Source organism: Dermacentor albipictus, chromosome 1 (assembly GCF_038994185.2).
Source record: "Dermacentor albipictus isolate Rhodes 1998 colony chromosome 1, USDA_Dalb.pri_finalv2, whole genome shotgun sequence".
NCBI lineage: Eukaryota > Metazoa > Arthropoda > Arachnida > Ixodida > Ixodidae > Dermacentor > Dermacentor albipictus.
The window spans coordinates 459756309-459769590 of record NC_091821.1 but is presented as its reverse complement, the minus strand read 5'-3'; the positions used below and the strand labels follow the sequence as shown (position 1 = coordinate 459769590).

Genomic DNA, 13282 nt, shown 5'->3' with positions numbered 1-13282 from the left:
CAATTAACTTTTACTTGACATAGGGCTAGAGCATACAGTAAGCATACTGTATGCTCATACGGTGTCACATCAATTTAAATTTTAGGGTAGCTTTACAGTGTACGCTTCTATTGTTGCATTCTGTCAGAGGAATGGTAATGTTTCGCATGTATAGCAACTAGACTGTCTATATACAGTAGTAAAAATGTGTTAACTGTATTTTTTAATCATTTGATAGAATGTGTAGAACAATAAAGCCATACAATCAACGCACAGTGATGTGACTTTCTCTGCACATGTTGCAGGTTCAAAAGAAGTATGGTGGAAGCTGTTGCCAAGGTTCCGGCCAGAAAAGACAGCCAGTATAAAAGGGTCCACGCCACTGATCTCTACTACAGGGGATGAACAGCACATCGAGCGCCCTCGACTAAAGCCGGCCTTGTCCCGGAAGTTGGTGCTTCACAACTTTGCGGCACCACTTTGTTGCACGGGTGTGTGGCATTTCTTCCCCTAACATGCCTGCCTGATGTGCCATAAACTACCCAAGCAGTGTTTCGAGGTGTCCAGAATTTTTCCATTGTAGTGTCTACAGTGTCGCTAACATATGTGGTGTGCAATGGAAATACTGGTAAATCAGAAAAAACTTGATGTAAGAGAACACTATCGTTTACGGGTTCAGATTGTCATAAAAGCGCTTGCCAGACATGTAGAGACCTCCTAAAATGTGAAAAACCACGAAGAAAAGTTTTTCGGCAGCAATATTATCTGATCGCACGTACAAGTTAGTCCACCATATCCCCTGCTTCCAGGACAAGCGACTGCATGACATCGCATTTCCACTGGCTACACCTGCATCCGGTGCGGTGTGCTGCATCCAGCGAAACATGTTAGAAATCAGTGGTGCACTGTGTTTTCTGTCCCCTTTCTCGACGCCTACTGAACACATGTTAAACTGTTTCCAAAGCAGAAAAAGAGGGGGAAAGGGCTCTGAACACATTGCATTTTAAAGTGGCTGGTACTGGGTAACGCAAGTACTGTGGCATAGTAGATTTGCACCAGGCAACCTGGGCACCCAAAAAGGCTGCTGTTTACTTGCAAATGGTCAACGTATTGCGAGCATGTTGAAGTTCTTTTTTTTATTCTCATCGCTTATTTAGCTAGTGGAGACAGCTTTCACAACTGAAGAAGCCTTGGAAGCATGAAACATTTCACAAAACCAGCTTCAATATATCGTGTCTGCATCACAATTTCATGGCTGCATGAGTGAACCCTCTGGTTAACATGTAAGAGAGTTCATGATGTTTGCCATGCATTATCCACTTTATTTACAGGTCAACCCTATCTTGAGATTTAAGCTGATGTTGCATTTAGAGAAATTATGGCCGAGAGCCAGCTTTTGAGAATACAGATTGAGCTTGACAGATTAAACGCCAGAACAAGTCGTTGAGGATTTCAGATCAAGAATCGTCAAAGGCCAGTTCATTTAGTGGTGTTAATATTCTGCTCGAAGTTGTTGATTGTTACGTTCATATGGTGCCCAAGCATTGCGGTAACAACTTCACTTGGAGTACATAGCAAGGGTGTATTCAATGTAAGCTGCTGGCTTTTTTTCTGTGTTTTCAAAAACTGGTTTCTTGTTCAATTTAAATTTTCAAATTTTGCATTGTTTATTAGGTGTTGTGTCCTGTTTCCTTTTCCTGCAGCTTCTTAGTTAAACATCTGAATAGTGAACACAACTTGACCTTTTGCTTGATTGTCTAGATTGCGTGCCCTCGATGCAAAACAATTTCACTTCAAAACTGCTTGTACCATACTGAAAGAATAACTTGAAGCAGCCATAGCCACCAATAACACGCAAGAGATGATTATGAAAATTTTAATATTGTTTTTTGATCTACAGGGTGGCTTAACTATCATGCACCAAGATTTAGAAATATGTAAATGCGATGTAACTAGACAAAATGAAGGTAATGTTTGCCATCGCTTGAAGATACTCTGATTATTTTGTGCATTCTGCCTAATTACATAATTCTTAATTAGTTATTAAATATCTCAAATAATTAAATTAAAATTAAATTAAATTAAAAGTTGTAGAGCAATATGAAAGCCTCCTGATACACTTTTTTGTTACTGTTACTCATTGTGTGCTACATAAAAGTGTTTTTCCAAGGAATAAGCCTGCGATTACACATAAAGTGTCTTGAGTGGCCAGTCATGTGTCAGTTTTGTTGTGGAAAGCCACGAATACAACTTAAATGGGTTCTTTTAAGAAAAAGGGTTAGCTCAGCAAATTGTCTTTCTTTGTGCAGCCTGTGGAGACAAGGTTTCTTAGACATGGCCATGGCCCTCAAGGAAGATGCCGAGGCCACAGGCAGTTCCTCCAGTGACCGTGAAAAGGTCCCCTGGGGCACAAGTCTGGTTTGGCACCCCCACCTTTCTCCTGCAGCTTTTCTGTCTACTTAGCTAACCAGGTGGGTCAATGATGGCAAAGGGAAAAAGAATCAACAGCATCAAACACAGAACTTGCTCAAGCTCAATGCATTTTTGGTGTGAAGTTTTTTCCTTATCATTTATCAAAAAACAGGTAATGGCCTTCATACGGACACCTCTTTCCCACAGAGAATTAGCAATAAAAAAAGCAGCTTATGAATGCTTGAATATTAGCTAGGATGATGTGGCATAGATAGGATAATGATTATGAATGTTTCTAATGAAGGTAGTGGTAGTAGAGTGAATAATCAGAGTTTATATATACATTAAAAGACATTTCGTTCCAATGCCAGAATTTTAAATCATCCCAAATAATTCTTGTGTTTGATGGTCTATGCACATTGAGTGACAGTGCTTCTTGATGCTTGTTTCTTGCTGACATCATTCTTATGCTGCATAATTCACCTGTTATAAGTTCCCTATTTCTCCAGTTCAAGCAACTTTACATTCATCATAAGAAACCTCGTAGATGAGTTCCAGAAACTTGCTGATGGGATTAGGGGGCGGCGTGTACCCCAGGCTGAGATATGCATTCAAGAGCCTCATATCTTGCAAATGTTAGAAATACTCCTGCTAAGCAAGTTCTTGGTGTCATAAAAGGTTATTTGCAAATACGAATTTGCCTAAATTTAGAAAACAGTCAATCTAAAACATGTCAAGCGATATCGCTGACGATACACACACATTCCAACTGAACTAAATACAAATAAATATAGCACCAAATGCAGAATCATTGGCATGATGCCATTCTTTCAGTGGAATAAAATCTGTCCTGCATTGTAAATCTGGAATCCTTTATAATCCAGACTACTAAATACTTATGAGGGTTGTGACGTAAAATATGCGTGTATTTATTCCTCGTTTTTTTACTTTAAGACCCGATAATGCTTAAACAGCACTGAAAGAACTGAGATCACAGTACCTAATACTTTATATTGCTCCAGAAATCCGTTTCTCTGCCGATCGCAGCATTCGACACTAACAAGAAGGCCCATAACACTTAGGTTGGTGCTATTCACTTTGATTGTTTGGGAACGAAACCCATAATGTAAATGTTATGGCCCTACGTGTCATTACGTTTGAACAACAAAAAGTTAGGGGGTTTGCATTTTGCAAAACTGCATGGAGGTTTTTACTGTGTGAAATTAAAATTAGGAACCTTCCCAGCTCATACTAAATGCATTCTCCAAAGCTTTAGGTTATACAGGTGCACTACTTTACACAGAACACAGTCTTTTCCCTCGTCACGGCCCACACTCTTAGGCAGAGTTACACCCTTTGAAGTGCCCCTTCTTCCGCACAACGATAATTGACATCTGCCTTTATGCATTTCCTTTGTTTAATGCTGCGAGCCCTGTGCTTTCCAGTAACGAACGGCATGCGCGTTATCAGCATGATAGCATTCCCGGCAGCAAAGTAGCGGGCGTGGCGTTTTCAAGAAAGGAAACGCATCAAGGCAGATAACGATTATTGTTGTGTGGCAGAAGGGACACTCCAAAGGGTGTAACTTTGCCTAAGAGTGCAGGTGGTGATTCAGATTCTTCAAAGGTATTTCATTGTATGGGATGGCACATCGCGCTTCACTTATTTGCAGAATATTGCATTCCAATTGTGTCATATGAGATAAATCCATTAGAGAGCTTTAGCTTGCCCTAAATTTATTACAGCTGTGTACTGGTAAACTGGCCGCAGCTTGCAGTGCTTGTGGAAAAACAATTGTAACTGCCATATTATATGTAACTGCTAGTGCACAGGCATCGGCAGCAGCAATGGTTAGGGTACACTTGTTTCTTCTATTCTAGGGTATGCATCCTCCACCAGAAAGTAGTTTTTTTCGTATTCCTCTTCTACCATATTGGAATGTGAAATGGGGTGCAATTCATGAGCAACTTCATGAGCATTTATTCTTGTCTGTGCCACAGATCATTGTTGCTACCACTGTAAAAGCAGGGTGCCTGTTTACAGCACCCGTAGGGAACAATCTGTGAATCTTTAACGAACAGTAAGGATAATGAATAATCGAATAATTTTGAGTAATTTTCAACAAATTTAGCACTCTTTGCTTTCCACTACGGTGTTTTTCAACCTCTAATGTTGGCACAAGGTTTGACTGCAGGATGTCATTTTGTGTGAAAGAGTGCACTTGTGCGCATAACACCTCATCGTAAAGATTCTGCTGCACAGAATGTCATTAGCTTTCGTATGCATTGGTCACTATCTCACAAACCGGTTGCTCCTTTGTTCGTTGGAATGTAGCATTTATGTAAAGCACATTTGATGTTCTAACAAAATGCATTGTGCCCTGTTATCCCCTAATTCTCCTCACTTGATGCCTAGTCTTGTAATAGCATGGTTGACACCATGAGAGTCAGTGTGGTGAATAATTGTGTCTGGTGGGGTAGGGGGTGTACGTTAACTTAAGCAACTTTTCCAGACGACTTGAATCAGTATTGTGGAATGCTGGTTTTTTTTTCAATCACTGTTACCAAGTTTCACTTTAGTTGTGGCAACAAGTATAATGTAGTTCGCTAGCATTCCTGCCAACACATATAATGTGCAGGCATCTGTGTTGAAAAAAAGACGAGCTAATGGTTTGCCAAGAGCTAAGGTCCATTTAGACCATTAAATTTTGAACTTACACCGGTGGAAATAACTGGTGATTGAAAGCACACCCAGAACTGGCCATAATATTTTCTTCTATATAACACTGCTGAAACTTTGAACTGCATTTGAACTGGCTTGTTTAAAAAATGACCCATTTCCTTGTTCAAGTAAGACAAAGGTTCCACAGGAGGACAGAAACTTGAAGCTGCAGCAGCAGCATGAATATAAACAGCGCTCAACGTTTTGCAATCTTGCACCTGGTTATATTATCCATACCATTTTCTTTCCACAGGCTGTTCTTTACTGTTTTATGGTCATACGCAGTTTAATTTTAATGTCCCTATTTTTTAATATTTGGTTAATATATCTTTTCTTCATCGGCTTTCAACCAAATATATATTCATAATGCGCCTTCATTTACCACTTGCAGTGATCTTAACCAGATGCATCTTGATACAAAATTTATTTTCCTTAATTCTTCGTTTTCCTTTTCCAAAAGTGCAAACTGTTTATCTTGATACCTATTTTGTCTTCTGGGAAGATTAGGTCTACTGGATTAATGACTGCTTACATGGGTACATCGTTTTCTGTTTTGGTCACCCCTACTCTTGGCAAGTACTGACAGCATCGCTCATACCCGCTCCATCACAATCACCACTGCTAAGCATAACCTTCCTTCCTTTATTTTAACACTTTAGCTTCTCTTGACCTATTATATGCACCAGTTACTTCTCCCCCAATGAGGCTAGGGGCCAGTGAGATATGCAAAATCCAAAACAACACAGCCAAGGAAAACATTTGCTACCCTAATGACAAGCACCTATGTCGAAATGTTGGCTACAGCAACATCCCTTGTTCCAACAATATTGATCTACTTACATGTTTTTCTAACACCGAAGTTACTACTTTGTCGTGTTCTGTGATGATACTTTCTTGCCGCTTTGTTTAGGATGGATATTCACGAATACTATTTGTTTCTCCTAACAGCAGCAAGTTTATCCTTGCAAGCGTTTGGAGTCAAGAACAACTTTCACCAGGAAGAAGTGCGAGACGAGTGATCGAAGAAAATAAAGTTGCTTCTGTGATCTAAGAACTTGAGGACTGAAATGTTGCACCTTTTTGTATATATGCTATGCAGTGCATTCATATCACAAAGTGCAAAGTGTTTTATCTCTGCAGCCATGTCAGTGTGTTGGCAAGACAATTTTCTCAATGGTGACCTGCTGCTTTGACTATGAGCTGCCATCATGACATTTGCATTAAAGGAGATGTACTATCGTGGACAAAAGTACCCTGGAAGTGCGAGTGATGACCAAATTGCATTTCTGCTCAATACCGCTGAAAACAGTGGGTCACGAATGCACATTCTGAACGCAGATGGTGGCACGGCTGATCCCAGCAAATAGCACTCCAATAAAATTCGGTCGACTCTCGCACGTCCTGGGCAATTTTGTCCCCGATGGCACATTCTTCGAATAATGGATATGCTCTGCAAGATGAAATACGGGAAGCACCTGTATTTTAACGGTCATAGTACAGATTCAGCATACAGTGTGTTCCGTTTTCTGAATACGAGAAGCACCGTACTTTAACGGTCATAGTACAGATTCAGAATACAGAGTCTTCCGTTTTCTAGATACAGAAGCACTCGTATCTTGTATTACGGTCACTCTTTTACAGTTGTCCGTTCTACGGAGATGACCGTTCTTAATTTACGGAAGAGTGTTCGGTCACAAATTGCCAGCAAATTTTCTGTAAAGTAAGGAAAATTTTTTTTACAGTGTACGTGGCATTGGCATATTTTTTAGTGTTCGGCACAGTTTAAGAGAAATAGCCCGTATAGAGGGCACTAAAGGCAAGCTTGCACGCAAAGCACTTGTATTTTCTGCTTGAGCAGAGTCAGGATATACAACACCTGTTTTTCGCACTTACTTCATCACAGTATATGGTGCTGGCTTCGAACCCAGTGGCCTTGATTTCAGCGCTTAGTGCTATCGCACTCGGCACGACCTCACATCATGCCTTCTGTTCTGCCTCATTTTTTCTGCATTGGAAAGCGTAGATGTCGTTTTACAATAATGAAAAAGGTGGTTGTTCTGATGTTATATTTTTTTAGTGCGAGAGAAAACTGTTCGACCTTTTCCGTTGTAGTGCAGCTGTTAGTACCTTAGCCAAAACAGGAAAGCGTGATCGGTGCTTGATCCCCTCATACAAAATATATATTGGTGAATAGAATGGCAATTCCAAAAACGTGTTCTTCTCGGTAAAATATCTCTTGCGCAAACGTAAAAGAAAGCGAATCAAACTCCAGATCATGAGAATTGAGTTGACAAGCGAACTTTCTTCATGTGTTTGTGATTCGCTATAAGCTTACTGCTTGCTCAGTCGATGATTAAGAAGGGGTTGTCGTTTGGGCTGGTTTGTTTTCCATAATGTTAAGTGGTGCAGCACAAAGCAGGAAAAAGAGATAAAGCGTTCGTCTTTGTCTTCTTTGTGTCGATCTGTCTGGCGGAGCACTTACAGTAAGCAAAACATAAGATGGGCAGTTTTCGTTCTTCAGCTATTTCATATTTAAAGGCCCTGCTTTCTCGTGGAAGTTCGTACGTGTTGCAATCATTTTTCGCATAGCATAATTGGATGATTTGCGTTATGCGGTCTTACGTGCCAAAACCAAAATATGATGCTTAGGCACGCCATGGTTAGAAACTCCGCGTTTATTATGTCCTGCTGGGATTTTTAACCTACACCTAACTTACAGTAAACGGGCGTTTCTTTTGCAGCCTGCGCCCATAAAAATGCAGCACCCGTGGTCGGGATTTGATTGCACAACTATGGACTGAGCGGGGCAGCGCCAAAAGCACTGCGCTATCTCGAGAGCTTTTGTCTAGTATAGGTGCCCTACTATTCAGAGAGCTATTGCCACAACCACGATGTCTCACTGAACCGGCATCGAACGGAGAACCCTAGTAGAAACATTACTTTAGGCCGAATCGGAACCAGCAAAACCTCTATCATGTTCTCCATTTTACGAACCGATTTGAACTTCTTCGAAGCCGCTCTGAACAGAGGGGTAGATCTCTCGTGAGTGAATTTGTCCCAGCGCATAGTATGGTAATTTCGGGACTGTCGCGTGGCTCGCCACATTAAGCTCATGTCTTACTCAATCTACAGTTGCAGATAAATGTAATTAGTCTACGAAAGCTCGGCCGCAACTGCAACCAAGTACCCTCTAGCGGAAGTGGGTACGTGGGGGGGGGAGGGGGGTTCAAAAGAAGATGCGCCCTCGCATAGACTAGCGCTCATTGCAAGTTGGCACCTCGCAGTCTGTTTCTTTACCCTTGTGACGAAACATCCTTCACAGAGCCTGTGACTAAACACTCGCCTCGTAGTGTCGTTGATAGCGCAACTACACTCAGCTGCGTCACGGCGGTTCTATTGCGCGTGCGAACTGCAGAAACAGCTAGGCTATTAGCGCCAACACGCAAGCGAATGTTTAGACGCAAAGCCTGAGAACAGGGCACCGATCTTCAGCAGCGATTCTCCGAACAAAACACCAATTCTGCCATCTTCAGCTTGCGCTGAAGATGGTAGAAAGCGTTGCAATACGGTTCTGGCCAAGCTTCCGTGCTCCAATTGCTTCTTCTGCCCACGGACGTGTAGCCGGCGCGTGCTGGCCACACCTGTCAGCACCTGCTAATGCGTAGGACGTATTTGTACTTAGCACTTCAAAGTTGGCAGTAGCAGCGAACTACGTACGCCACTTTCTGTTTCACATTTACCACGATCGCAGTTTGCATAACGAGTGTCCAATTAGCAAGAATAGGAATATGAGAGCGCCGGAATCAAATTCAACAGAATACTAAATGTCATCCAATACATTGCGAGTGATTTAGAGCTTTGTCGCCCTGTCCAACAACGTTTACATCATGATCTCCTCAACATTAGGAAGTTGCTCTCGTTACACGGCACATCAAAGTAGCGTTAAAGCCACGAACGCACTTTGTTTTTCGAAAATCTTAAACAATTTTCCTAGTGAACCCGAAAAAAATTGTTTGAAGAATTACCACGTTTCAGAAATGTCATTATTAAATCTAAATCTTTTGTTTCATGGTTAACAGGTGTCTGTACATATAGCACAGGTTGTGGAGCACAATTCTACTTGAGCTGCATGACTCATAGAGGCTGACAATATTTGCGAGGAGAATGAGAATAAATGTTCGGCGAATTATTCACTATTTTCTATTTAACCTTTAAGTTGTCACTTTATGAAAAAAATTGAATTTAGGCACTGTAGCCGGTGACATTTAGAGTCATCCATTTCGAACAAATTCCGACGATGACTTCTTGTTTGGTTATATGTTTTCCCTATTTTCCGACGGAATGTTTTGGTGTTCCTGCCGGTTTAGAGTTTCAATGATGAAAAAATTCTTGTGTTAAATATTTAGGTGGAAGAATACTACATCTTTACCGCATGTTTGACTGCATTTATCATGAAACTTGTAGTTTCGACGTCCGCTCCAATTGTATGCGCCTAGTGAATTTACTGGCTTAATTTACCGTACTGCATTATTCGCACTGAAGATATTAGCCGAAAAGCCAATTAATGATTTGTTTAGTCATTCGAGCATGCTAGTTTAGAGGGTAAGTAGGTCAGACCTGTTGAAGTATGCACTTTCAATAATTCGGTTTATGCAAAATGCCACTGACGATTTCTCCAAGCTGTTTTGAGAGCTTAACAAAAGATCCGTTATATTTCTATAAATGAAGAGTAGGGAAACGAATGGGCACAATATTTAGCAGTCACAACCGTGAAGTGTAATAAAATGTGAAACTGATGATTATGTTTCATGTTTAATGAAAGAAGGGCCACATATGACCAAAGAACGCCATGACACGAAATGTGAAAAGAATAACAATAACAACAAAAAACATTTAATAATACAGAACTTTCCAGAAACAGCCCTTATCTGGCTTTGAGAAACTGTGTTTTTGTATTTGCGGTCGAAGACAGTATTTTTGGAGATTTTAACCGAATTTGTCCCCAAAAGGTAACGCAAACATTTTGGCATTAAACAGTGAGGGAAGCGAGGTTTGTTCGTCGCGATTAACATTTATGTGCAGTTTCACCAGCCACGCATGTATAGGCACATATATCTTGTACGAATGAGCCATTCCGTCATAGTTTCTGAATGAAATGTAGCTGCGGTCAGGGCGAGTTAGGCCGCTCAGACGAATGCTATATAAACTCGTACAGTGGATACTTCGACGGGTCGGTTTGTGCCGGGTGTCATGGCGCAAGATGCCTTCTCAGGGGAGGCGACATCTGATACGTTTTACACATTGTGCTTGGATGTATGATCTCTTGAAAAAGCATCCCGGTAACTGAATTTTTCTTATGAGGTAAAAGCTGCTGTCATGAAAACAGTCGAAGTCACTGCTTTAGTGGAATCAACTAGTTAAAATATTTTGTGTGAACTTACTCTATCGCAATAAACATATTGCATTGACGAAGTCACACGAACACATGCCAAGCTTAACACACATAAGCTGTAAGTTTTACCAAGCCTTTCCTGTTTTGTCTTCACAAAAAAATTTGAACACTGTATGAATCCAACAGATAATGAAGTTACCAAATGCACAGCAGAAACCTGCATTATTTGAACTTTGACAATGATAAGGTAAAGGTAAGTGTAATTGAACGAACAAAGGCACTTGCGCTCGATGGGAGCTAAGCGGTAAGACATACCCACCGCCGCATATATATATATATATATATATATATATATATATATATATATATATATATATATATATATATATATATGCATGAAGAATAGATTTATTTACAACGAAAATAGTAGAGAAGACATGGGACGGTCCGGAACGGCCCATTCCTCCGAAAACCTCGCGCCGCCTCTCCCTTTTCAACCACGTTCCTCCGTCGCGGCGTTACATTTTCCTCCGGGGCAGACGAAGCTCACCGAGCGAATGAGAGTGCGCGTGGAAATCACGGTTTGTATCGTGCGACCTGCACAACTTGCGTCTTGCGTGCACGGCGGTTGTCAGCCGTCGCTTTAGCAATGACATGGGTCACTTCACTCAAGCATTTGAGCATGACTATCGGGCCTTAATACATGGACAGAAGTTTTTGACAAAGCCCCCTTTTCCGAACTGGTGCCCACAGCCACACGAAGTCGCCGGTGGCGAATCTAACGGACAGATGTGCGTCGCAGCGAGCCCTAGCATGGACATACGGCGATAGGGTTCTTAGGCGGGCACGTCGGCGCTCTTATTCGGCATGGCACATTATCCGCGTGACAGAAGCATCGTTGTTAGGTGAAAAAGGAAGTATGGTGCCGAGAAAAATTTGAGGATAGCGAGCGTAGAGGCGAAAGAAAGGTACGTATCCTGTGACTTGATGCTTGACCGTGTTGGAGGAATACGTCATGAAAGGTACAACTCAGAACTCTGGAGATTCTGCTCTTTCTTCGTGTATTCCGGATATACCTGAGAACCGAAGCGGTCGCTCTGAGTCATCGTATGTGTGTGCCATACCTTTCCGTGTCAATCACTGCCTCAAACGATGTGTACGTGTTGGTCATGTAGTTTTCACCACTCTCAGTGCCTTGTGCGTCGGTTTGCTCAGTGTTTTTTATATAATAAATTTCTCGAAATTAAAGGGCGTGTTATGAGGATTATGTAGGTAAAATTCAAGGACAAGAGATGAATTATGACATTTGCAGTAAATTACGCATGTAAGCAATCTGGAACTCTATGACTGTGTTTCACGAACACAGAATTTATGCCATTGCCTTGAGCAACTGTGAACTCAACCGATATGAAAAGTAGCGAGAATTGAGTGGGATGGGAGCAGGGAGCGGAAACGCCGTGGTAAGTCATCAAGCCAGCAAAGAACTGGCCCATCAAAGTCTCTTAACCCTAGTGAATGCTATGGCGAGGTAACGTATGTGTTTATGAGTTACTTACTTTATCAACGAATACGCAAGAAGTGCTCCAAAGCATTACCCATGAACAAGTTTTCAAACGAAACAGTCATATATGTTTTATTTATTTTTATTTGGGAATTACTGCCAGCCGTCACAGAAGTCCTTAGGCAGGAGTGAGACGTACATAACAAAATAGCAAACATGCATAACGGGCACAACCAGCTTAGCAATACGTGAATCAACTAAAACAGTACATATCATAAGAAAAAGGAACCACTCTAATAATACGTGCACATAAGAAAATCAGACATGCTCAGCCCGCTCGGGGAACTGGCCTGTTGCGAAAAAGTGGGTCGAGTGACCTGTACATCGACACACTGGTCGTACAGTAAATCTGCCGAAAAGTAAAATAAAATAAAATAAAACGGCATATGTATATCAAACCAAATGCATCCAACTAATTAGCACTATAGGACCACCACAAGTGAACAGTTTAGAAACAGCGATTCAATTTGTTTGAAACACTCGAAAATTCGCCATTCGTTCGCTGCACTTTTCCGAGGTCGCACATATCTGCTGTCTTTCTTTTTGTATATACTGCCTTTTTTGCGTCTTTGTTGCGTATAACCTTGACAATACTGTTACCTAAAGTAGCGGTGCATTTATTCTATAGGCTTAAATACCAAGTACAATTCCTTAATTATTAAATTTGTTTGTCGCAAATGTCGATTCTTTATGTGCGCTGTACTGCTGGTGCTGGGCGGGATCTGGGACCTTTGTATTTGGAAAGATTGGATGCGCTTTGTAGACGATCACAAGGAAGAAGACGAGACAGGCGCAATGTGATGTGTCCTTGTGATCGTCTACAAAGCGCATCCAATATTTCCGAATACAATGAACCAACTTGCCCAACAACGCCTCTTCGGACCTCTGTGAGGCACTCATTGCCTTTTGTTCCTGCATCTTCTTAAGATTTCATATAATTTCAAATAATAAATACAAATTCAAATAGTTTTTCGGGGCCCCAAGGCTCAGCACGTGCCATTGATGAATAGGTCTATGTTTGTAAAATGTAGATAGCATAACTGATAGAAAAATTTCCAGGCTCTTTCACTTCTTATTCTGATAGCAGTTATATAGATACCCCAGGTGCATTTTTGCTGCGGTCCGTGCATTTGGGTACTCCTCAACGGGGCGGCAGATTTTGCGTAATTTGGTATCAGGTGACAGCGCTGAGTGAGTAGCGGCACGAGTGGCGCGCA

The 13282-nt window shown here is 41.4% G+C and overlaps 1 long non-coding RNA gene across 1 annotated transcript; it reads left to right on the top strand.

The window, feature by feature from the left end:
- The first annotated feature begins 308 nt into the window (after positions 1–308).
- LOC135902853 (uncharacterized) lies at positions 309–6137 on the top strand. The gene is made up of 3 exons (XR_010564626.2): positions 309–470; positions 2289–2450; positions 6061–6137. It is a non-coding gene; the product is annotated as an uncharacterized lncRNA (long non-coding RNA).
- Positions 6138–13282: the final 7145 nt, after the last annotated feature.